Below are 27,816 nucleotides of genomic sequence, written 5' to 3' on the forward strand. Positions count from 1 at the left end.
TAACTCCTCGAAAGCTTTTTGGCACTCTTTGGTCCATTTTGCTTCCTTGCTGCCCTTCAAGTCTTTGAGTGCCTTGAAGAAAGGCAAACATTTTTCTCCAGACTTGGAGATGAATCGATTCAAAACAGCAACTCTCCCTGTTAAACACTGCACATCACGAACAGTTTTGGGAGCCTCCATATCAACCAGAGCTTGTATTTTGGCAAGATTAGCCTCAATTCCTATCTGTGATACCATGAAGCCCAAAAATTTGCCCGAGGAGACTCCAAAGGCGCGCTTTTCTGGGTTCAGCTTCATTTGATACTTTTGCAGTACTGAGAATACCTCAGTCAAATCTGCAATATGATTTGCTTTTGTAAAGCTCTTCACTAGCATGTCGTCAACATAAGCTTCAACATTCTTTCCTATCAGATCTTTAAAAATCTTGTTGACGGCCCTCTAATATGTTGCTCCTGCGTTCTTCAGGCCAAAAGGCATGACCTTATAATAATAGCTTTCACGATCAGTCATGAAAGTCAGAAACTTCTCATCCTCCTTATTCATAAGGATCCGATTATACTCGAGTAGGCATCCATGAAACTTAGAGTTTCATATCCTGCAGTCGCATCTATCAAGAGGTCAATCCGAGGCAATGGATAGCAATCTTTAGGGCAAGCCTTGTTAATATCTGTGTAGTCTGTACACATCCTCCACTTCCCATTCACCTTTTTTACCATTACCACGTTGGCCAACCAAGTTGGGCATTCAATTGGTTCTATGAAACCAGAATTCTTGAGTTTTTCAACTTCACTACGAACGGCTTCATACTTTTCAATGGAGAAATTTCTCCTTTTCTGTATCACTGGTTTCACCTTAGGATCTATCCAGAGTTTATGCTCTGCGACAGCTCGATCGATTCCTGGCATGTCTTCAGCAGACCATGCAAATACGTCTTTATTCTGTTGAAGAAATAACTTCAACTCATCTTTAAATTCCTCCAGTTGTTCAGACCCGATATAAGTAATCTTTTTCTCATCCTCGGTACACAGCTGGATTTGTTCCAGCTTCTCCACTGGTTCGGGTCTTTGCATCTCTGCTTCTTCCCGATCCTCTCGAACTTCTATAGGTAGGGCAGTTACCTTCCTCGGGCCCTCCTTGTCTTTTAAATAGGCAACATAACATTGCCGAGAGATCCTCTGGTCAGAGGAGACTTGACCAATTCCCATATTAGTCGGGAATTTTATCTTCAGGTGTTTTGTCGAAACAATAGCACCTATCTTGGATAAAGATGGTCGCCCGAGGAAAATATTGTAAGCTGGCAGTTCCCGAACCACCAAAAAATTGATTCGGACGGTTGTTTCCTTAGGAAAACTTCCAATAGATAAGTCCAACTGGACCGATCCTTCCGCCACCGCAGATGACCCTGCAAAACCATATAGATGTTTGGATGAAGGTTCCATCAAGTCCTGATCCACCTTCAATTTTTGATACACTTCATAAGAAATTAGGTCAGCTGCAGACCCTGTATCAACCAAAACTCTATGCACTTCCCGACGTGCAATCTCTACCTTGATGACTATGGCGTCATCATGAGGTAAACAAACACCTCTTTCGTCCTCCTCGCTAAAGGTGATAGAATCTTCACCATTCAGCTTTTTTCGCTTCTGCATCTCTCCGGTTCTGACAAATTTGGATTTTGTTTTCAAACTCCGGAGTGATTCGCGCTCTGGTCCCCCGAAGATGGTAAGGATCGGTGACCGAGTAGCTTCAATCACCTCCTTGCCCTTCTTAGACTTCGGAGCCTCCCTTGATCGTTCTGAACTAACCGAATGATCCCTTTTAGGAGCAGCCGCGCGTGGCTCACGTGGCTCCTCCCTCCTTCTGCTAACAAAACTAGACAAGTGTCCTTGAGATATTAATCTCTCAATATCTGCTTTCAGATGACGACAGTCATTTGTATAATGATCATAGTCCTTGTGAAATCGGCAATACTTTTCTCGATCTTGCTGCTCTCGGGTTTCAAAAGAATTTTAGGCGGCCACTTCAAGATATTTTTTCTTTTGATGATATTTAAAATATCATCCCGAGGAACATTCAATGGAGTGTACTCACTTTTACCGGGAGACCTTTGGTGCCAAGCCTGAGATTTTCCAACCCGATCACGGACATTTTTCTTTGGCTTCTGCTTCTGCTCAGGAGCCTTCTGTTCCTTATTGGAGACTTTATTATCTCCTTGTTGCACATCTAGAATCTCCATGACTTCAGCCTGCTTCTGGCATCTCTGTACCAACCCAGCATAAGTCGCAGGCATATCCTGTAGTAATAACTCCAGGAGTTTCCGATTAGTGAGTCCCGTGAATAGAGTAGTTTTGGCTACTTGCTCATCCAAATTTTCTATCTCCATCGTTGATGCGTCCAAAATCTGCTCAGCCCTTAGATCTCCTCGAGATGACCTGCAAAACGAAAGCGTCAGATGTGGCCCGACCGCGGGGGTCGGGAGTCCACCTTAGAAGGCTAAGTCAGTTGATGAACTTAATCACAAACTGCTCTGCTAAAAGCACAGAGCTAAGGAATAAAGAACTGGAAAAGGTGATCTAGATCGTAAGCCGCTGATAGTTTACGTCTATCAGTATGTATCTGAATCTGAGTCTCAGATTGTGTGTTTTTGATCCATCCCCTCACCTCGTATGGTGGTGAGGTTTATATAGAGTGTACCTTCGAATCTCCTTCGTTGGATGCACTTGAGCCTTCTTCGGGTAGTCGTTGGATCTTAACAGTTAGATCCGTTGAGCAATAGACTTCTACTAGTTTGGACTAGTAGAGGACTCCTGAGATAACCTTTAGGTTATGTGATGATTATCCCTTCGATAATGATTAGCCGCAACTGTCAATTCGAGTTTGCCATCATTAGGGTAATTACCCTAATCCATAAGTAGGATTAGGGCGTGCTTGTAGCTGAATAAGTTTTCTTCCTCAGCAAGCCATCTTCTGGATCCGGTTCGCTCGGGAGCGAGTCGGTTCCTTCTGTCTCGACCGGGGTCGAGGGTCGAACCAGATATGAACCCGGTCTGATCATAATTTCTCCATATGACGAGCCCCCCAGACCAAGCGTTCGGTCGATCCCGAGGGCTTGGTTTTTAACTGGTTCTTCGTCATGCGATAGTCTCTGCGTGCTCCATTAAATGTCATATCACATTTAATGCGGTGGTCACTTTTCCTCGAGCGTTGTGAGGGTAAGGCCACGTGTCTCCTTGCAGTCGATCTGTCGTGGCTCACGTAATCCAAGCGACAGTTTCCGAACGCCTGTTTCGGATTCGTGAGTTCAAACTTTCAAAACGTCTTTCAATCTCGATCGTCGATTTTGAATCAATCTCGATCGTTAAGATTCCCGAACACTCGTGCGGGTGTTTTAAAAGCGGTTCGTTGTCTTCATAGGTTTCATTCTTCCTGTCCGAAATTTGAACCTTTGTTGTCTGCTTCGCGCCTTCTTGCTCTTAAGCTTTTGCCTCACTGAATCAGTAAGTTTACTGATCTTTTTCTTTTTGTAGTTTACTGAAACAAGTAATGGCGGATAATAGGGCTTCTCTGGTACCCAGTGTTGGTAATAGTAGTGAAGCTTTTGCTTCTCCTCCTTCCGAACAGTCGGATAGTGATAACAAAACCCTAACTGTCCTCTGGCGTGAGTTTGCTGAAGTTTCTCAAAAAGGTTTAGAGAGAAAAACCGAAACTGTGAAATCCAGCCCAAAACCTAAATTAGACACCCTATTTGTTTTGGATGAAGAAGAACTTGTTTGATGTTTGACCTTGAAGTTGGACCTTGAGTATGGTGTTGATATGTTTAGAAGGTCCTAGGAAGTCAAGTCAGACCTCTCCCTTAGTGTAGATTCGAAAACCCATAGAAAATTGATGATGGAATTCCCTACTTGAAGAGCTTGGTTGATTTAGAAAAGAGAATGCACCTTGATGAAGAGAAGATTGGTTGATGACCTTAGAGCATGGTTAGATATGATTTAAATCCATTTTCCTATGCTAGGTAAGTTATAGTTGTTGTGTAGAAAGTTTCGTTTGATTCCGATAAGAGAAAGGCCCTCAAATCCCTATTTTAGGCTATGTTGTTAGCCTGGGTCGAGTGCCTGGGTCGACTGGGCCATGCTACCCACCCACTCGACCCAAGTAAACAGAATCCGAGCAGAATCTTCTGTTTAGGTCCTTATTGCTATATATACCTCATAACTTTGTGTTTTTAGTATCCCTAGCCTCCAAAACACCTAGAGAACGAAGGAAACTCATCTCTAAGCCTCCTTTGGTGTAGAAGAAGATCTACATTCAACTCTCAAACTTTCTCTCTCTTGTTCTTCAATCAAAGGTTAGTATTCAATCTTTTATGCTATTGATTCATTCTTACTATGATCATTCTCTTCTCTGATCTGAGATTATGAGGAAGATATTGCATCTCTGCAATCATATCTTCTACAATCTCTTCTCATTCTATGTGCTATGATTTCATAATTCATTCTCTACATGATTTTCATGATTTCTTCTTAAACTATGATCATGTTCTTATTTTGATTTCTTCTAGCATATTAGATGCATCGCTATGATCATTCTTACTCTTGATTTACTATGTTCATATACTAGAATGAGGTCTCATCATCTCTAGCTCATCTCTTTCATTCATAGCTTGTTTTCAATGAAAACCATGTTGTTTTCCAAATTAGAAAGTCTTGTTTTCCAAAATAGAAACTATGATTCTAAATTAGTAAGTAATGGTTTTAATGGTGGTTTGATGTCTAAATTATGCTTTTTAGTCTTAGACTACTGTGTTAGACAATCCCTCCAAGTTTTGTCGCATTCCGGTTTATGTAGCATAGGTTTCGGATCAAGATTCTCTTTTTATTTCCGGATTTGTTCTTGAGCAGATTGCCTGGGTCGACTGGAGCACTCAACCCAGCCAATCAACCCGCAAGAACAGCAACTCTGTTTTTCATCCGTTTCGACTCCAATCTTTTGGAATCACTTCTTATGACCTATACATGTTTTGTCAAGCTTGTTTAGGTGATTTTGGATCTGTTCTCTGATTTCTTATTTGAAGACTATAAGTTCGGATTATGAGGTGAGTATTCCAACTCAAAATATGCCTATTTACATGTCTTTATGTATTATGACATGAATGCATGATTTAGCTACTGTTATGTTAGTTTTCCATTATGATATGAATGCTGTAAGTACAGTAGGATCTTATTTCCTTATTTACTTTATGTATTTGATCATGAATGAATACTTATTCATGTATGTTTCTTATTCATTTAATCTTGTCTTATTATACTCTTCTATTTGATGAGATATCTGTTGTGGATGATATGACGGAATTATGATTGTGATTGTTTAGGTATGATTTGGGATTGGGGAATGTCCTTTTGACATTTCTGTCCTTGGACATCATTGGGGATAGTATGGGATATTTCCAATGTTGCCCTTTGACGTTTCCTGGATTATTTGTTGTCATACCTAGAACTTGTCTAGCAGTGTTTGGCTAGGTTATACCCCTGTTATATCAGACCCGATTCGGAAGGGTATTGAGACCGAACGACCCGTGGTAGCAATGGGGATTCATGGGCGCTCAAGACCGGTAACCAACCCGTGAGGGGACATGAATCACATTGTGGGGGCCATTTATGGGTAGGGTTGCATATGGATAGACTTGGGCTCATGGGCGTTCAAGACCGGTAACCAACCCGTGAGAGGACATGAGAGCTTCCCGTTTACTATATGTGGATGACCTATAGGGTTGATGAGTCCGTAGTCTGGGACTATGCTGACTCTAGTGTGAAGGATATCGGAAAGAATCGCCAGGGGCGAGGAATGGACGTATCTGGATCTGAGTTGATATGACTAAGTAGAAGACTTGCATTGGGCTAGGCTTTACCCTGACATGCGCCAATACTTAGACCAAACGGTTATGTGAGAGAGCAGTGACTTAACCCCTAGCCATGGATTGTCCAAGATGGATGAAGGACCCTTTGCCAACCGATGATGTGTGATTGAGACCTACCCAAAGAAGTATGGTGCTATGACTTAAAGCATGTCTGCCAATAGAGACCAGCATACATACATAGAGTTAGAAGCATATTTTCATATATTGTTTCATATCATTGCATATATGTTTGCTTGTGAATACATGTGAAGATGCTTATTGTGTTTGGATTACTTGTTAAGTTCTTTTGAGCTTACCCTTCGGGGGACTTGTTTTTAGGTGACATTGCAGGAACGAAAGAGAACCCGTGCACCAGCACGGAGAACCTTTCCGTACATGGTACAGCTCCGGATGTCCTTGGACAAGGTAATGAACAGCGAGGCAGCCAACACTTGGATTTGGGCTGCATTGACGACTCCTATTGATGGCAGCCGGCATCGTCTTATTCGTCGATGGGATCGTGCGCTAGATGCTGATCTGAAGCTTCAAGAGCATGACCCTAAAGTGAAGGGGATGAAGACTGAAGAAGAAGAAGAGCCGACTGAAGAAGTGGATTAGATTCTCTTGTTTCCTCTAGACTTTTATTTTACTTGTATTAGCTTAGAGCTTGCTTTAGATTTCGATCTACCTTCCGCATATGTTGTGGGGTATATTTCCGCTATACTCTATAGTTGTCTTTTGATTTGGTATCTTGTTATTCCGCACTCTGATATTCTTTAGTGATCCTTCTGTGATCCTTTCTTGATTTTTATTGTTAACTTATTAGAATACAATGATTTGTTCTTGCTTTTGATTATGTTATTGTGCTAAATGGATATGATCGTTCCTAAACTTGATCTTTTGGGCTGTGGATCACTCCCCCAGGTAACCCAGATAGGGTATAGGCTGGGTGTATTTGGGCGGGATGTGACAGAAACTCCTTCGGCCCTCCTCGAGTCTGGATCTTCCAAGATTGCTGAGTCTTCTAGGCAACCTCAAACTTCCAGGTCCGATGGTGGACCTAGCTTTGTTCCCTCCATTTACAATGAGGAAACCCTTCTTTTAGCCATCCAAGATTTTGATTTTCCTTCCTCTTATCAGGTTAGGGCTCCCCTTTCAGATGAGAAGGTTGATTCAACCCTTTCGGGTGAATTTTCTCTGTACATAGATGCTCTGGAAAGCGGGGTTCGCTTTCCCTTTTTTAATCCTTTGTTCTCCGCAGTCCTGAATCATTGGGACATTTGTCCCCGAATGCTCCATCCCAATAGCTGGCGTCTCATCGTCGGCTTCTTGGGTTTATGTTTTGAACTTGGGATTACGCCATCTCTTTCTCTCTTTGTACATTTTCATGTTCTTTCTATCTCCCATACTCCCGGATGGGTTTTTTCTGTCCAAACGCAATAAGGCTGAACTTGATTGGAGGGGCAGCATCCTTGCCAAAGGAACTTGCCCTTCTAACCACAAAAGATGGCGCAAACGATACTTTTTCTGTCAAGCGCCTCCATCGGATCTTAACTTCCCAACCGCCTGGAGGCGATGTACTTCTTCTTCCGAGAATAACCGAGGCCTCCCCTTATCCAAAGAAGACGAGGCGGCTGTCAGGAAGATCAAATCCATTCCATGGTATCAAGAGATACATGGACTTGAGGTGGAGTATAACTCCATTCTTCAGTACTGGGGCTTGGCTCATTGTGAGCTTCTAACCATCATCCTTTAATTTTACTGAAGTGATATGTCTTTAATTCTGACTCTTATTCTTCATTGCAGTGCCTCCAAGAATGAACCCCGAGAACCTGTGAGTGAAGGCTGCTAGGGCCGTTGCGACAGCTGAGCAACGATCACCCAGAGCCTTGACCGTAGATCAAGAGGCTTCTGTTCCCTCTCCCGACCCCTCTTATAGGGGTATTAGGAATATCAGGCCCGTGGCTGATGCTTCGGGTAAAGGGAAGAAGCCAATGGTGGAGAGGTCTAATGTCTCCTCCTCCGCCTGAACCAAAAGGAGGCATGATACAATTGATGCTTCCTCCCATAAAAAATCCAAAACTTCAATGGATTGTGAGGAGGTCTTCACCCCCGAGTGGACCCTGAAGTTGACCGACAAGGTGACTCGGGACCCTGAGAAAGCTGCAGAGTGGAGCTCCCTCAGTCTTGTTCCTTCTGATCGCCAGGATTTTTATAACCTGGATGACGTTGCCCTTGTTAGTCAATCCACAAGGTACCGGTCTTCTTGCTTACTTATTTTTTCATAATTTCTTATGACTTCTTCTGATATTTTCCACCTTCCCAGGAATGCTGTGTTGAGCTTCTATCAACACATGGAAGCATTGAGCCGGGTTGGCCGCAACAGCTCTTTGCTGCAAACCTGTGAAGAGAATTTGGCCAAGGCCAATTCTGAGATAGACCGGCTGACTGCAGCTGCTGAGGAGCTGCAGAGAAAGCATGAGGAAGAAGAGATCTCCCTCAAAGAGGCCCTTGATTCTTCAAAGGCTCGTGCCGCTGCTGTCGAGCGCGAGGCCATGAAGCAAAAAGAAGCTGCCACGTTGTTCAGTGACAGGCTTGAATTTCAATGTAGGGAGAACGAAGAATATCTGAAGTGGGCGGTCCCTAGCAAGCCCGAGCATATCAAGCTAGAGCTTCGAAAGGAGTGTGTTCGGAAATACCTAAACAGCGTACCTTTCTTCGAGCTGCTAGGTGCCTACAACATTCAAGCTTATTGCTTGGGGCAGAATGACGTTTGGGAGCGAATTCTCGCATCAATCCCTTTCTTCAATACTGCTCCCTTTCGTGAGGTGTGCCATAAAGAGGTCTTCGGGAAATTAGGCATGGATCTCCCAGACTGGGCTCGGGAAGAAAATGATCCTTTTCCAGCTGACCCTCAATATGAGGCATACCTGGTTGACGAGCCGGCGCTTCCAGAGGAGAAATCACAAACCGAATCTCAAGCTGCTGCTAAAGAGGACTCTGACAATGTCATTCTTGAGGAAGACTCTTCTCAAGATCCTGAGAAAAGTCCTCCCGACCAGGGTCCCTCGGGCAACAATGAAGAAGAGGCTTAGGGAGTTATCTCTTCTTCTTCTTTTTTTTTTTTTTGTAAAGATTGACCTCCTTGCTAATGAATAGACATTTCTTTTTCATGTTGGCCTTTCCATTTCCCTGTCTCCTGCTGAAATCTTGTCTTGAATATGAAAGTATAAATGATAAAACTTATCACTTAACTTCACATTCTTCGACGAATAATAATCTTGTAGAGATATTGTGAAGATGTGTTTTGGAAAGATGCATTAATCTTCCCCACTACTTCATTTACTGCAAAGTCCACACGTTTCCCTTCTCGTATCTGCGAAGTCCAAACGTTTTCTTGCTTTGGTATACCATTCACTGTTTCCAATGAATCGGAAATACACCCATTATTACAATGGCGGTGTGACGATTGGAGGTATCTCTGCATCGGGTGCTCGCCTCTACATGTTTCCATGTGGCATCCCTCCGACCGTTGATCTTGCTTTGCTGTGGATTTCGAAGCGTCATTTCGATCTGGGCCATTGGTTGTCCTTAGCCTTCAATCGTCGTCTTAATACCTGAGGCTATTTAAAGCCTTCGTGGGTACTCTCCATCTATCCTGCTATCTACAAGTTAGATTTGCTAAAGTGCTAAAGTGACATTCCGTCCTTCTGCCTGCTCCTGTATTCCTCGTACTCCAACAATAGCTCTATCAACTTCTGAACAAGTGAGTTTTTTGATTGCTCATCTCTTTCCCCACTTCCCCCCTGAGTAAACTGCACAGTAGTAGTACTTGGGGTTTAGTTAATCGGGTTTTTCATAAGTGATAGAGAACTAGGGTTTTCCCTTTTTTTTTGTCATCGTTGGATATCTGTACTGATACGGCTTTTCTGTTTATATAGTGGCTCCCAAGATCAACCCGAACTTTATCAGAGCAAAGTCTAGCAAGAAAATCGTTTCGTCGGCGGTGGTTGGGGCCAACGAGGTGGTTTCAGCTAGTGAATCCTCCAAGCGTAAGGCGACTGCTGTTGGTGAATCTTCAAGTCAGATTCCCACAGTTTCTATTGATGCCGCCCCTACGCCCGTTTTGCCCGAAGTGATCGCTCGTCTTTCCCAGGAAGATCTTGATCACTCCGTTGTTGATGGCGCTGCTGATGCCCCTGCTACAGAGACCGTTGGTGCACCCCCGAAGGAGACTCTTCGGGCATCTGAGGCAACTATGTTGGCGTCTGATGAAGGTGTGGTCCCAGCAGGTGCTGCTCCTATTTCCAATTCTAGTGCTTGTTTGGCATCCTCCTCCTCTCCTTTGGAGTTGGAGGATTTTGCCACCAGGAAGCACCGTCGGGTGACAGGTGATGCAGCTCATCCTTCTCTTGATGTAGCTCATCCTTCTCATCCTTCGCCCGAATTAGTGTCAAACGAGTTTGACAGAGCGTTGGAATGGTGCACTGCTGCTCGAATGACTTCTGAGAGCGCAGTGCTTTCCAAACTCCCAGATGAAGACTTTATGAAGTCACTGGTGATGTAAGTCTTTCTTCATTATCTTTTGATTCTGAAAAATTACTCTTCTGCTCCTTTTTAACTCGTAAATTATTTGCAGGAGTCTTACTGGTAACTTCCACAACCAAGTGGAAGCAGCCTCTAGGCTCAATAGGTTGAGCAATGAAGTTTCCAGGCTTCGGGAGATCTCTGAAGCTAAAGATACTAAGATTGCTCGCCTTCGGAACCTAGCTTGGGAGGTTGTAGGAGAAAAGAATTCGATGATCGGTCGTCTTTAGTCGGACTTGGATGATGCCAGGGAGAAGATCCGGCAACTGGAGCGAGCAGTTGGAAAGTCAGGAGCCAAAGGATCTGAAACGTTACCCCAAAGGCAAGCTGTCGTTCCTTTGCCCGAATCCCTTCCAACTGATGTTCGCAGAGCCTGCGTCTTCAAGTATTTACACAGTAAGCCCTTTGTTGATATGCTGAATGCTTATAACTTGCAGGCGTACCGGGATGGTGAGAACGAAGTATGGGAATCAATATTAAGGAAGGATCCTCATTTTGATACGACTCCCTACAGTGCTGTTTGCCATCCTGAAGTATTTACCGACATGGGTATTCCTCCTCCTGACTGGACCAAAGATCAGATTGATCCTCCACCTTCCGATCCAGATATTATGCATTATCTAGAAGATTCTCCTGTTTATTCTCCTCTGGAAGGAGTCAATTATGACGAGCTCGTCTTGAATGCAAGTTTGGTCGAGGACCATACTTCTCCTGGACAAGCTGGACAAAGAGTATGAAATTGCGGAGGATCTTATGCATACCGAGATATTTTTTGTAATCCTCATTTCTCCTCTTCTTTTCCTTGAATCCACACCAATGGTTGACTCATATGTTTGTTCTAGCAAAGTTGTGTCGATGTTGTATAACTTCTTAATAATCACCGATGATGACTTTCTTTTTTGACCGAAGATTGTATCATGCTCTTGTAATTGTTTTGATACTGGCCTCTTTCGATCTTTTGAAGAAATAAGATATTAACTTCATCTTGAACTTTGATAGCCCCTTGAATCGCTGTTGAACTAGGTCTTAGTTGTTTGAAACAATGCCTTTACTTAAAGATTTCCGGAGAAATACAATAAGTCTGAGAAGGAACTCACTTGGGTTTTAAACCGATGCCTTTACTTAAGGATTTCCGGAGAAATACAATAAGTCTGAGAAGGAACTCACTCGGGTTTTAAACCGATGGCTTTACTTAAGGATAATTCGAAAATTCAATAAGTATTGAAGGAACTTACTCGGGTTTCAAACCGACACCTTGCAAAAGGAACTCACTCGGATTTTCATCCGATGCCTCGACTTAAGAAGATCTGAAAAAATTCCATAAGTGTTGAAGGACCCACACGGATTTTCATCCGATGCCTTATAGTTGGATCTTGTTCTTGAAAGTGGTGTATGATGCCCCCCAATCAAAAGATAATTTGTTGAAAGCCAAAAATTGCATTGATTGAGTTGAAAATGTTTACATCGCGAACAAAATTGAAATCATCATCAAGGATAAAACTTTTTGAGATGCCTGGCATTCCACGACCGATCCAACTCTTTCTGGGTGTTGATGTTCTTCAGTCTGTAAGCTCCTAAACCAACTGGTTTTACAACCATATAAGGTCCTTCCCAGGAAGGGTCCAATTTTCTTTGGTGACGCGTGTCGGAAGCTAAGGTGTTTCTCAACACCAAATCTCCGGCTAAGTACCGACGATTCTTCACTCGAGTATTATAATGAGACGCTATCCTTCTTTGATAATGTTGAGTTCGTGCTATTGCCTTTGCCCGAACTTCGTCCAACAAATCAAGACTATCAAGCAGTCCTTGCTCATTTGCTTTTTCCTTGAACTCTCGATCCCGTAATGTCCCCGCCATTATCTCCACTGGTGCCAATGCTTCGGATCCATATGCCAACCTGAATGGAGTTTCTCTTGTGGGTGTTCGAACCGTAGTTCTATAGGCCCACAGTACATTATGAAGTTCTTCGACCCAAGAAGCTTTGTCAGCTTCGAGTCTTCTCTTTATTCCTTCTAGTAGCATTCGGTTAGTAACCTCTACCTGTCCATTGCTCTGGGGGTATGCCACTGAGGACATACAATGCTCGATCATATATGTTCCGCAAAATTGCTCAAATTGCGGACAGTCGAACTGAGTACCATGGTCAGTGACGATAATCTTTGGAATCCCAAAGCGATCAATGATTGACTCAAGCACGAATTTCTCCACTTTTTTCTCATTAATTGCTGCCAGTGCACTGGCTTCAACACATTTCGTGAAGTAATCAATTGCTACTATCAGATATTCTCGTCCGCCTGACGCCTTGGTGAATTTGCCCATGATATCAATTCCCCACATCGCAAAGGGAATGGGATCTAGAATTGAAGTCATGGTTTCAGCCGGGTGCTTCGATACTGTAGCATGAATTTGACAGTTACCACACCGACGAACATATTCCATAGCAGCCTCTTGGACCTTAGGCCAATATAACCCAAGTCTTAGAATTTTGTGGGCCAGGGCTCGTCCACCCATGTGAGCTCCACAAATTCCTTCATGAACCTCAGCCAAAGCTGATTTTGCTCCTTCGGGGCCTATACATCTCATAAGGGGTCCAGAATAAGATCTTTTGTATAGTCTCCCATTCTGAATGACAAATCTAGCTGATCATATCTTGATCAACTTTGCCTCTTTCGGATCCTCAGGTAATTTGTCATCTCTCAGATACTCGATTATCGGATCCATCCAGCAACGCTCTGCTTCAATATAAGAAATTTCTTTCTCATGATAACTTGAAAAAGTTATTTCTTCAATATAGACCAAAGGGTCTAGATTCTTTTCTTTGGCATTGGCTAGTCGGGATAGCTCATCTGCCACTGAATTTTCATTCCTCGAAATCTGAGATATCTTCAAATTCCGAAATTGGTTTTGAAATGCCTGCACTATCTCTTGATATTTCTGCAAGCGTGGTTCTTTAATACCATACTCCCCCTGGACTTGGTTGACTATAAGTTGAGAGTCACTATAAATAGTAACATCTGCAATAGACAATGCTTTTGACAACCGAAGTCCAGCTATCAAAGCCTCATATTCTGCTTCGTTATTACTTGCTTCAAATGCAAATCTCAAAGCATATCGAATAATAAATCCTGCTGGACTTTTTAATAGAATTCCAGCTCCTGCTCCATCTTTATTACTCGAACCATCCACATATACCTCCAAAGTGGTTGGTATAATGGGATCCTTGATGGTGGATTCCACCGGTGCAGTAGTTTCTACTACAAAATCAGCTAATGCCTGAGCCTTGATTGCAGTTCTGGGCTTAAAGCTCACTTGGAACTCGCTGAGTTCAACCGACCAGGACATCGTCCTTCCAGATAAAAGAACTTTACTAAGAGGAAAAGTTGTAAATACCTCAATTGGATGAGCCTTAAAATATGGCCTTAGCTTCCTGGTGGCCATCATGAGAGCCAGAGCCTGCTTCTCAATTTGCGAATATCTTGTCTCCGCATCTAGCAACACGTGGCTTATATAGTAAATCGGCCACTGTTTTTTTATCTTTTTCACGAACAAGTACTGCACTGACCGCTGAAAGGGACGTCGCTAGATATAGCTGTAATATTTCCCCCTTCTCTGGTCTGGACAAGATCGGTGGTTGTCCAAGTGCTTCTTTTAACTCCTCGAAAGCTTTCTGGCATTCTTCGGTCCATTTTGCTTCCTTGCTGCCCTTCAAGTCTTTGATGCCTTGAAGAAAGGCAAACATTTTTCTCCAGACTTGAAAAGATTTACTTGGTAATAGCCAATGTGAGCTGTTGGATCTCCGGAGCCATCGAATGTAGAAAAGGTAGGCAAACGAAAGTTATGGGGAAACTGATATCCTGCAATTGGCTTGGCAAAGGGGGTCTTCCGAATGACTGAGTAAATATCCTCAGTTATCCTTCCCTTAGCCAACTGCCCTAATTTCTCATTGATGTTGGCCAATTCCTGACCAATCTGGGTCGGGTGATCTTCAGCAATATGATCACGACCTCGATTAACACGATCATCCCATGCTATTCGATCATCACGAACAGCCCGTCCTTCCTGAACATTCCGCTCGTCGCGAACTGCTCGATCATCGCGAACGGTTCTTCTGACAGTTGGTGAGTGAGTTCTTACCCCTTTATCCAACCTTGTATTTGAATTAGTTGTACTCTCTTGCGGTCTGTCGAACTGATTGTCTCGCCTAGGTTGATCATCAATCCTCCTAGGTCCTCGGTCTCCTACACGAAAATTCTGACCGATATTTCGGTCTTTAGCCAATCTTTGATCACGTGGCAACGCACGTCTCCCTGAATCACGTTGATCAGGTTCTTGTGGTAAAACCACTCGTCTGGTGAGCAGGCGGAGTGCTTGGCTCAGCTCCAAGAGTTGGATCTTTACCTGATCCAATTGATCTTGGAATGTATCAGGAGGATTACGTCCTCCCTGACCACCATCTACCTCGATAGGATTTTGGCTTCCCTGAGGATCTTAGATCTCCTCGAGATGACCTGCAAAACAAAAGTGTCAGATGTGGCCCGGCCGCGGGGGTCGGGAGTCCACCTCCGAAGGCTAAGTCAGTTGATGAACTTAATCACAAACGGCTCTGCTAGAAGCACAGAGCTAAGGAATAAAGAACTGGAAAAGGTGATCTAGATCGTAAGCCGCTGATAGTTTACGTCTATCAGTATGTATCTGAATCTGAGTCTCAGATTGTGTGTTTTTGATCCATCCTCCCACCTCGTATGGTGATGAGGTTTATATAGAGTGTACCTTCGAATCTCCTTCGTTGGATGCACTTGAGCCTTCTTCGGGTAGTCGTTGGATCTTAACAGTTAGATCCATTGAGCAATAGACTTCTACTAGTTTGGACTAGTAGAGGACTCCTGAGATAACCTTTAGGTTATGTGATGATTATCCCTTCGATAATGATTAGCCGCAGCCGTCAATTCGAGTCTGCCATCATTAGGGTAATTAACCTAATCCATAAGTAGGATTAGGGCGTGCTTGTAGCTGAATAAGTTTTCTTCCTTAGCAAGCCATCTTCTGGATCCGGTTCGCTCGGGAGCGAGTCGGTTCCCTCTGTCTCGACCGGGGTCGAGGGTCGAACCAGGTATGAACCCAGTCTGATCATAGTTTCTCCATATCAGGTTGACATCCCATAAAGCTGTGATTCTTTGTTCTTCAAAGAAGATTCAATTTCAGATTAGTTGAAAACCTGTATTTGAATTCCAAGGTGAGAAAGGAAGTGTGAGCGAGAAAACTTTGACCGCATCAATGCAAGTCTGTGCATTAGTGGAAAGTGCTTCACCTGAAAGCAAGGACAAATAAGAGAAGAAGCTTGAGGAAGTCAAGGTAGTTTGTGACTTCGTGGATTTCTTTCCCAATGATTTGTCAAGATTGCCTCCTAATAGAGAAGTGGAGTTTTCAATAGATTTAATCCCAGGAGCTGCTTCGGTATCTAAAGCCCCATATAGAATGGCACCTACCGAATTGAAGGAACTACATAACCAGCTGAACGAGCTCGTAGAAAGAGGTTTTATATACCCAAGTGTATCACCTTGGGGAGCTTCAGTTCTATTTGTGAAGAAGAAAGACGATAGCATGCGCCTATGCATTGATTACTGGGAGTTGAACAAGCTGACCATTAAGAATAAATATCCGCTGCCTAGGATTGATGACCTCTTCGGTCAGTTGAAAGGTGCAGCCATGTTCTCGAAGATTGACTTGAGATTTGGATATCACCAACTTAAGGTGAAGTCTAGTGACATTTTCAAGACAGCCTTCAGAACGAAATATGGTCACTATGAATTTAGAGTTATGCCCTTTGGATTGACTAATGCTCCTGCTGTCTTCATGGATCTTATGAACCAAGTTTTTCATGATGTGCTGGATAAGTTTGTGATCATCTTCATTGACAACATCTTGATTTACTCGAAGGATGAAGAAGAGCATGCAAGACATCTTAGTTTTGCCTAGCAAAGACTAAGAGAAAATAAGCTCTACGCTAACTTAGTAGGTGTGGCTTTGGTACGTCTACACAAATTGTTTGTGAGCATTGTCTCTGATAGAGATCCTAGGTTCACCTCAATGTTTTGGAATAGTTTACAAAAAGCCTTGTGAACCCAATTAAATCTGAGTACTGCTCATCATCCCCAATCTGATGGACAATCTGAGCAGACAATTCAGATTTTAGAAAATATGCTTAGGCCATGCATTGTGGATATGGGTGGCAATTGGGATGAACACTTAGCTTTGGTTGAGTTTGCCTATAACAACAGTCATTAATCAACAATAGGCATGGCTCCATTCAAGGCTTTGTATGGGAACACTCGTAGGACACCCTTGTATTGGACTGAGACTGGTGAAAGAAAAGTCTTAGGTTCAGAGATGATTGAAGCTACAAGTGTGATGGTAGATATGATAAGAGAAAGGATCAAGTCTGCCCAATCAAAACAGAAATCTTATGCGGATAAGAGAAGGACCGACTTAGAAGTTCAAGTAGGGGAGAAAGTTTTCTTGAAGGTGTCACCTATGAAAGGTGTAATGAGATTTAATGTGAAAGGAAAGCTTAGTCCTCGCTTCATCGGACCTTATGAATTTCTTGAGAAGGTTGGATCTGTCGCATATCGTTTGGCCTTACCTTCGCCTCTTGGTGTCACATCCACCCAGCCGGTACCCTATCTGGCATACCCGAGTGTGTGATCCACACTCCACAAGATCCAGTAGTTAGTGAAATCATCCTCCCACATTCACAACAATATAATCAAGAACAAGACTAAATCAATGTTAACAGTATTATTCAAATGAATCATAGTTAAGTAACGAGATAATCATCAGAGTGCGGAAAAGATACCAATAGATATATAAATCAAAAGTAGAGTGAGGCGGAATTTCACTCCACGAGTACAGCGGAATGTAGTTCGAAAATCAAGTGGGATTACAACTGATTCTAAAGATAAGAAAGAAAGATGTAATCTAACTAAACTAGAGTCTTTTCTACTTTATAAAGGATGTCCTCATAAACATAGACTTCATCGATGATGCTCAGACGCTCCCACTCCATAGTAGGGCTAATCCTGGTAATAAGAGAGACCACTCGAGGGATCCTCACAGTAATCTTCGTAATCGCCAACACTTTGCATATGGTACGCTTCTTCATCTTGCGCTTCCTCATATTGCGCTTCATAGCCATCAAAACCTGTAGAATAGTCTAACAAAAGATATTGTACAAAAGGAATGAGTTTCAAAAGAAACTCAGCAAGGCAAGTTATTCCATAATAGCATAAATAACATAGTATCGCAAACAAAGCATAAGATGATATGATATGAGACAAACAATGTATGTATGAGTCTAACTCTATGTATGCTGGTCCCTATAGGCAGACATGCTTTAAGTCATAGCACCATACTTCTTTGGGTAGGTCTCATCACACAACGCCGGTTTGTAGTGGGTCCTTCATCCATCTTGGACAATCCATGGTTAGGGGTTAAGTCACCTCTCTCTCACATCACCGTTTGGTCTAAGTATTGGTGCATGTCAAGGTAAAGCCTAGCCCAATGCAAGTCTTCTACTTAGTTACATCAACTCAGATCCAGATACGTCCATTCCTCGCCCCTGGCGATCCTTTCCGGTATCCTTCACACTAGAGTCAGCATAGTCCCAGACTACAGACTCATCAACCCTATAGGTCATCCACTTATAGTAAACGGGAAGCTCTCATGTATTCTCACGGGTTGGTTACCGTCTTGAACGCCCATGAGCCCAAGTTTATCCATATGCAACTCTACCCATACATGGCCCCCACAATGTGATTCATGTCCCCTCACGGGTTGGTTACCGGTCTTGAGCGCCCATAAATCCCCATTGCTACCACGGGTCGTTCGGTCTCAATACCCTTCCGAATCGGGTTTGATATAACAGGGCTATAACCTAGCCAAACACTGCTAGACAAGTCCTAGGTATGACAACCAATAATCCGGGAAAACGTCAAAGGGCAACATTGGAAATATCCCATACTACTCCCAATGAGGTCCAAGGACAAAAATGTCAAAAGGACATTCCCCAATCCCAAATCATACCTAAGCAATCACAATCATAATTCAGTCATATCATCCACGACAAATATCTCATCATATGAAAGAGTATAATAAGACAAGCTTAAATAAATAAGAAAACATACATGAGTAAGTATTCATACATAATTCAATACATAAAGTAAATTAGGAAATAAGATCCTAATGTACTTGCAGCATTCATATCATAATAGAAACTATCATAACAGTAGCAAATCTAAGTAGTTCCAAATTAGAAACTAAATCTATGCAAATCTATGTTAATATGGTAACAACTTTCCTTACCTTAAATAGAATCGAGAATATTCCTGACGGACAAGAGGATGAATCCAAAGTTAGCAAATAAACCCTATAATTGCATCACATAATCATTAGGAAGTAGTCCTAAAAGAATAAGCATGAATCGAATCGAATCGGACGAAGAAAACAGATTCTGCTGTTGCGGGTTGATTGGCTGGGTTGAGTGCTCCAGTCGACCCAGGCAATCTGCCCAAGAGCAAATCCGAAAATAAAAATAGAATCTTGATCCGAAACCTATGCTACACAAACCGGAATGCGACGAAACTTGGAGGGATTGTCTAACACAGTAGTTTAAGACTAAAAATCATAATTTAGACATCAAACCACCATTAAAACATTACTTACTAATTTAGAACCATAGTTTCTATTTTGGTAAAAATCATAGTTTTCATTGGAAACATGCTATGAATGAAAGAGATAAACTAGAGATGATTAGATCTCATTCTAGGACAAGAACATAGTAGATCAGAGGTATGCATAATCATAGAGAAGCATCTATAATGCTAGAATGAATCAAAATAGGAAATATTATCATAGTTTAAGAAGAAATCATAAGAATCATGTCAAGAATGAATGAGATGATCATAGTACAAGAGAATGAAAAGAGATTGTAAAGATATGACTACAAGGTTGTAGCATCTTCATCATAATCTCAGTTCAGAGATGAGAGTGGTCATAGAAAGAATAAATCATTAACATAAAAGATAGATTACTAACCTTTAATTGAAGAACAAGAGAGAGAGTTTGCAAGATTGCAAGATTAGGTCTTCTTCTTCACTCTTGGAGGCTTGGAGATGGTTTCCCTTCGTTCTCTAAGTGTTATGGAGGCTAGGGATACTAAAATCACAAAGTCATGGGGTATATATAGCAAGATTCTCAAAACAGAAGATTCTGTTCGAGTTCGGCATCTCTGGGTCGATTGGCTGGGTAGCATTGGCCAGTCGACCCAAGCACTCGACCCAGGCTGACAGCAAAGCCAAAAATAGGGATTTGAGGGTCTTCCACTACTCGGAACCAAACAAAACTTTAAACACATATTCTATAACATACCTAGCATGGAAAAATGGCTTTAAATCATATCCCACCAAGCTCTAAGGTCATCAACTAATCTTCTATTCATCAAGGTGCAGTCTCTTCTCTATATCTAACATTGACTTCAAGTATGGGGCATCATCTTAAATCTCCATAGGTTCGGAGTCGAACACTATATCTTCTACCAAAATGGCCCATAGTTGATTTTCACTTCTACTTCGGGTCTTCGGACCTACAATCAAAGAGTATCCGGGTTAAGGTTAGGGCTAGGTTTCACACTTGGTGGAGTTCATAATGTGTTTCATGTATCGATGCTTCGGCAATACATAAAGAATCTGGAACACATACTATAGTGAGAACCTGAAGGACTTAGTGCTGATCTATCTTACAATGAAGAGCCAGCCGAAATCCTAGACAAGAAGGACAAATAGTTAGAGAATCATACCATCCCTTTTGTAAAGATTCGGTGGAAGAACCACACCCCTGAAGAAGCTTCTTGGGAGAAGGAAGAAGACATGAAGGAGAAGTTTCCTCTTCTTTTTGGAAGCCCATGTATACTTTCAATTTTGAGGACAAAATTTCTTTTAAGGGGGGGGGGGAGAATGTGAAATCCAGCCCTAATCCTAACCCGGAAACCCTGTTGTCTGTAGGTCTGAAAACTCGAAATGAAAGTAGAAGACAACTATGGGCCATCTTAGTAGAAGACATGGTGTTTGATCTAGAACCCATGGATATTGATGATGGTGCTCTATACTTGGAAACCCTATCTGAGTTGGAGAAGAAGGGAGAAGAAGCTACACATTTATGAAGGAGAGCCTGGTTGTTGGACCTAAAGCCTATTTGGACATGGTTTAAAGGCATCCCTCAATGCTAGGTAAGTTGTTTAAGGTGTTGTATGCAGCCCATTTAAAAATAATGAAGTCTGGACCATCAAATCCCATTTATGGAGTTGCTGTCATGGTTGGTCGACTGGCCAGGGTTATAATGGTAAAAAATTAGAAATCCTGGTAATTTTGGGACTTTTAATATAATTTAAAGGGGGGAACTCTATGTTTTTCACTCACAATCAGTTCTAAGCCTCTGGAGAATGTGGGAAGAACCATAAAACCTCTCCTCCAAAGCCAAGGAAGATCCTCAAGCATCCGTTTGAGTTTCTTCGTCGATTCTTCTTAAAAGAAAAAGGTTAATAATCAATTCGTTTCTTCTTTGATTTATTCTTCTTCTATACTTCTGATCTTATGATTATGAGAAGGGTATTACACTACTGTAATGACCTCTTCTTTGATTCTCTTAGCCATAGAGTGAATCCCCTATTCACTCTATATTCTTGAAACTATATGGTGATGTTTTATGTCTATGATCTTACCTGAGATCTTGGTGACTCTTTCCATGATTTTCCTACCTATCTTAATGATTGTGGAGAAGGTCTCATACCATTACCTTGACCTTCCCTTGTGTCCTTATGATTGAGGGATTGATCCCTAATTTTCCTTGAACCATGGGAAACCAAAAGTAGGGAGATTTTGAGAGGAAACCCTTAGGTAACCCTCATGAGAGGATAACCAAATTGGTTAAAACTAATGTTTATGTTAATTTGATGTATCATCCCCAATGCCATTCTTGATTTTGAAATACTAATTATATGTTTCCCTTACCCTCTTTTTTTTTTTTGGTTTGCCAACCCCGGTTTATAAACTGGTGGTTCGACCCGCGTCGCACACCTGGCTGTGGTGGGTGAGTTTCCCTTACCCTCTGTGAACCTACCTTGGGTTATGATAAGCATGCATTTACCATTATTTATTTGATTTAATTCCCCATACTTATTTAATTAAAGAGAGCTAATTGAATATTTTTGTGAATTTTTCAGGAATAAGGTGATTTTGGTTATTAGAGATAATATGGAGTAAAGTTGGCAAATATTTTAGACATTTGTGGATTTTAAATCATGGCATTCAATCTTTCTGCCCAAGAAATCATGAAAAGTGAGATCTTAGCCAAATTGGAAATAGGTGGAGGTCTAAGGAACAAAATTGGTAATAAATATGAAAATCGGGTAAACAGACCTACCTTCAGTATTTTGGGAATATCTCTCTCGTATGAGATTGGATTGCGGTGATTCAAGATGATATGGGACGATATTGAAAATATCTACAACTTTATAGTTTTAAGTTTTTCCAAAATTCAAACGAATAAATGTCAAATCGACGGGTAAAGAGAGGGGATTCATTGTGTGCGGGAGACATAAAAGAGAAGCCAGCCACAGAGAAGGGAAGAAGACGGCGAACATGGCTCTCATCTCTCTCATTGCTGAAGAAGAAGACCACATCTCTCTCTCCCTATGTTTCATCTTTATTTTTCTTATAAACTTTGTGATAATGAGTAGCTAGTTCCTTTTCTTTTGGATGGAGATGAACCATGCTTATTTCATTAATTTGATTGTTCTATAACTTCTAGTTGATTGTGTTTGAGTTTGGCCAAAGACGTTCTATAGGTCAGAGAACTAAGCGTGCCAAGCTTTCGCAAAGGATGATAGTCTTGCGAAGATAGGGCATACCTAGGAATATCATCCCTAATTTGCTTTGAAGTGTAGAGTTATATCGAATAGGGAAAAACATTGGGGATTCGAAATCCCGAAGATCTTCACATATTCATAGTTAACATTTTTGCATTAATTAGTAAATTTAGTTTAAATTTAGTTTTGTTGAATTCAATCTTAGTGACTTAGCCTTTTAGTTCCCCATAGTTCAACCCTGTACTTTCTGCTTGCCAGATTAGTATAAGATTTTATTTTTGATTGGTTAGCGACACGATCAGGTTATTTTGTGAGAGTTGATTTTGGGTAACCCTCATGAGAGGTAACCAAATTGGGGAATCCAAATCCACTTTTAATTTATTGGATCCTCCCTAACACCTTTCTTGATTGTAAATTCTTTACCCTAAGGGTGAATCTTTATTCTCCTTAGCCTTTTCATAAGAGCCATGGACTATATATGATGAAACCCTAAATTTTGATGGCTCAATCAAGATCCTATATTTTGACCATGATTTGATGCTTTGACTTTCTTAAATAATCTTAATATGTTCTAGGAAGCTCCCTTTCGAATTTTGGAGCAATCAGACTTCAAACAAAGAAGTTATGACCAAATTAGGGTTTTATACCCCATTGGTCTATGGCCTGCCCCCCCCCCCCCCCCCCCCCTTCCCCCCCCCTCCCTTGCCTTTTTTCTCCCCCCGTTTCGTCCGTTTGCTTCTAATCTTCTAGCTACCAATTATTATTATATGCTTGTTTAGGGTTTATTCGCTAGTCTTCGATCTCTTCCTCATTATTCTACGGAATTCTACAAAGTTTCTTAATGTAAGGATGGTTGATCCCTGATAACCTAATATGCATGTCTTTGAATTAGATTACATGATCATTACTACTGCCATATCAGCTTTCTTATATTTGTATTGCTACTATAGTTTCTCAACTATTGTAGTACTTGTTCTTATAATTCAATTGTTATTTCAATTAAGTGTGAATAGTTACTTATGTTTTATTATTAGTTGTGCTTGTGAATGACTGATTGAGAATGTGATTGCCTAGGTTGTGATTGAGGATTGGGGAATGCCCTTTTGGCATTTCTATCTTTGGACACCAGTGGAGGTGGTATGAGACATTTTCCTATGGTGCCCCTTGACGCTTTCCTTGATTACTGGTTGACATACTTAGGACATGTCTAGAAGTGTTTGGCTAGGACGTCCATGTTATATTAGACCCGAATTGGAAGGGAATTGAGACCGAACGACCCGTGGTAGCAATGGGATTTGTGGCCGCTCAAGACTGGTGAGTTATATCCGTGCGAGGACATGAATCACATTGTGGATACTTGTGAGAGGCCATTCATTGGTACGGTTGCGGAAGTGGAACATGGGCCTTGGAACTCAAGACCGGTAACCAACCCTTGAGATGAACACGGAACTTCCTATTAACTTGATGAAACTGACCAATAGGGTTGATGAGTTCGTAGTCCGAGTTGGTTGTAGTCATTGGATACGCTGACTCTAGGGTGAAGGATATTGGAAAGGATCGCCCGGGGCGAGGAATGGAAGTATCTGGGGCGAAGTTGATATAACTAAGTAGAAGACTTGCAATTGGCTAGACTTTACCCTGACATGTGCCAATACTTAGACCAATGGTGATATGAGAAAGCGGTGACCTAAACCCCAGCCATGGAATGTCCAAGAGGGATGCAGGACCCAACTACCACCGGCAGACCCAAGATACCGAGATGGTTGAGGGGGAGTGATTGAGACCTACCCAAAGAAGTATGGTGCTATGACTTAAAGCATGTCTGCCAATAGAGACCAACATAATAGAGTTAGAAGCATATTTGCATTGTCCGTTTCATATCATTTTGCATTCTGTATGATTTGATTTCATGTATTATTATGTTATTATGGTTTGAACTGCCTTGCTGAGTTCTTTCGAACTCACTCATTTTTGCAACATTTTTTGTTAGACTTTCCAGTAGGTACTACTTCTGTTGATTATGATGGTCAGTACTATGAAGACCAAGTTGATGATTATTATACTACTTAAGGTAATAGCTATGGCGACTACATAGGTGAAGACTATCAGCACGAGGCTGATACTTATCAGGAGTAATTCAGCTTTAACACTTGTGTGCCAGCGATGGGACATCGGCTCATTCTCTGTTTGATCTTTTATAGTTTTGTTGAGACCTTAGTTCTTTGTTTTCCTTTCTTTTGGGAACCTTTTGTAATCTTTTTGAGCTACTTTTCCGCTACCTGTGTGGAGTGTGTTTCCGCTTCACTTTACATTTTGATTTATTCTATTGGTATCATTTTCTGGCACTCGATTGTATTCTTGATCTTTTGATTAATAAAGTTAACATTTTATTTAATCTTGTTCTTGATTATATTATTGTGAATGTGGGAGGATGATTTCCTCGAATACTGGATCTTCGAGGCTGTGGATCACACACTCGGGTATTCCAGATAGGGTACTGGCTGGGTGGATGTGACAAGAAGACTTGCATTGGGCTTAGTTTAACATTGACATGCGCCAATACTCAGACCAATGGTGATGTGAGAGAGCGGTGACCTAAACCCCAGCCATGGAATGTCTGAGAGGGATGCAGGACCCAATTACCACCGAAGAACCCAAGATACCGAAATGGTTGAGGGAGAGTGATTTGAGACCTACCCAGAGGAGTATGGTGCTATGATTTAAAGCATGTCTGCCAATAAAGACCAGCATACATAGAGTTAGAATCATACTTGCATGTCTGTTTCATATCATAATGCATCCTTTATGTTTTGCTAACATGCTATATTGTGTTATTGTGGAATGAACCGTTGCTCTGAGTTCTTTTGAACTCACTCCTTTTTGCAACAACTTTGGTAGATCTATCTACAGGTGTTGATGACTATGACGGACAAGCGTATGAGATTGCCTCGGATGACTCATACTACACCCAAGGTGCTAGCTACTGTGACTGCAACTGTGAAGACTACCAAGGTGATGGAGGAGCGTATCAGGATTAGTCGTACTCATTTGCTCGTACAATGATACTTGGATATAAAGATATTTACTTTTAGAAGTATTCTTTTTAAGTTTGAAGAAACATTAGTTTATATTTAGTTTACTTATTTCTTTCCATTTTGGGAATTGGTTGTTATCTTCTTTAGTTTTGATCTACATTTCTACTGCTCTTTTAGAGTGATTTTCTGCTACAATCTACATTTGATTTATTCTATTGGTATCATTCTCAGGCACTCGATTATATCGTATATTCTCTTTGAATCTTATCTTGATTATTCTTTTATAATAGTTAAACATTGATTTTAGTCTTGTTTTTTATTATATTATTGTAAATGTGGGAGGTTGATTTTCTTGATACTAATCTTTGGGGCTGTGGATCACACACTCTGGTATGCCAGATAGGGTACCAGTTGGGTGGATGTGACATATGGTATTTCCTCCTTTTGTTTGCATTCCTTGTGGTGCTTGTTTAGATACTTGTATTTTTTGAACAATTTAGGGTCCCTTAGCCTCCAATAGCTCAACCTTGTTTATCTTCCAGTCTTTTTATGTTCGAAAGAAAAATTGTAGCTAGGAAGCCTTGTTGGTCTTTAGTTGAAATGGCTGAGTCCTCAGATTTTGAAAGATCAGGTTATTCCAAGCAGACAATGTCACATCCCCCTATATGGTACCCTAATTGCAATACCTGGAGGTGTGATCCACAACCCCGAAGATCAAGTCTGAACAATCATCCTCACACTTAACACAATAGTACAATCATGAGCAAGAATAAATCATTGTATTAATGTAATTAAAAGAATAATCAAAATATGGATCTCAGAAGGATCTCAAAACAATATCAAAGTACAGAAGTGACACCAAAATAATTAGAGTAAATGTGAAATCCAGCCCAAACCTAGCCAGGACACCCTATCTATTTTGGGAGAAGAAAGACTTGTTTAATGTTAGACCTTGATTCCAGTGTTACTATCTTTGAAAGCCTTAGGAAGTCAAGCCAGACCTTTCCCTTAGGGTAGATCCAATGTCCCGAAGTGAAGGAAGAAGTCTTTGTGGACCCTGTCTGTAGAAGACATGGTGTTTGACCCGAAACCCATGGATATTGATGATGGTGCTGTGGACCCTGTCTGTAGAAGACATGGTGTTTGACCCGAAACCCATGGATATTGATGATGGTGCTCCATACTTGGATGCATTGTTAGTCTTTGTTAAGAAACTGCACCTTGAAGAAAGGGAGCTTAGTTGATGTACCTAAGGCACTCCTGGACATGATTCGAAGGTAATTCTCTGACCTAGACTTGTTGATTGAGTTGTAGGAGAAAGCCCAAGTGAATTCGAGATGATCTGGCCCTCCAATTCCCTACCACAAGTTGCTGTCATTGGTTGGTCGACTGAGCCAGTCCACCAACCTAGTCGACCAAAGGATTATTAAGCCCGAGAAAAATCTGATTTTTGGGTATTTTTGAGCTCTATTTAAGTGGTCTTTGTAGCTTAAACCCTATTCTATTGCTGGGACTCTCTTGGAACGTGGAGAGGCTCCTCTTGGGCTATTCCTTGGTGTTGGTGAAGATATTCTTCAAGAATCATTGTCTCTCATTCCCAAGATCATCCCCAAGGTATGTATTCTCTCACTCACTCTCTAATCTACTCTCACCTCTTCTCTTTCTTGCTATTGAGACCATGAAGATGGTGCTGCAACCTTGCAACCACCTCTTCATGTGTTCTCTCCTTGCTATTGCATAAGCCCATTTCATTCTACCAATGCCATGCTCTCTATTTGGATTCTTAGCTTGCATTACCATGATTTTCTTCATAGCATCATGTTTTCATCACCTAAACTGATTTGTAAAGTATGCTAAGTCTGATTTTATGTTAGTAATTGATCCTAATCTATTGTCCATCATTTCATTACTTGAATCCCTAAATTCTCCTTGCATTTGCATTTGAATTCTTTGAAACCTATGATTCTAGCATTTAGAACCTAGGGTTTCAAATTAGGGATTTCTAATTAGACCATTGTTTGATGTTAATTCTTTGCTGGATAGTGTTCAATTACTGTTCCTAACATCCCCTCCAAATTTTGGAGTGATCCGAGCTCCGGAAGATAGGTTTCGGATAAAAAAATCACTATTTCAGCCCGACACTGTTCACTTGGTCTACTGCTTGGTCAACTGGGTTAGTCGACCTAGTCAGTCAGCCAATTGATTACAACATTGACGTATTGTCCGATTTGATCCGTTCGACCTCCGATTTTCTTGATTTCTCTTCTAATATTGCATCTATGTTTGTCTAGGGTCTAAGTATTATCTTTGGGAACATTTTATTTTGATCTTTGGACTATCTTCATCTCGAATTAAGGTAAGGACAATTATTACCATAATTACAT

Source organism: Hakea prostrata, chromosome 3, assembly GCF_041222555.1.
Source record: "Hakea prostrata isolate BN-2017 chromosome 3, UWA_Hpros_2, whole genome shotgun sequence".
Classification (NCBI taxonomy): Eukaryota; Viridiplantae; Streptophyta; class Magnoliopsida; order Proteales; family Proteaceae; genus Hakea; species Hakea prostrata.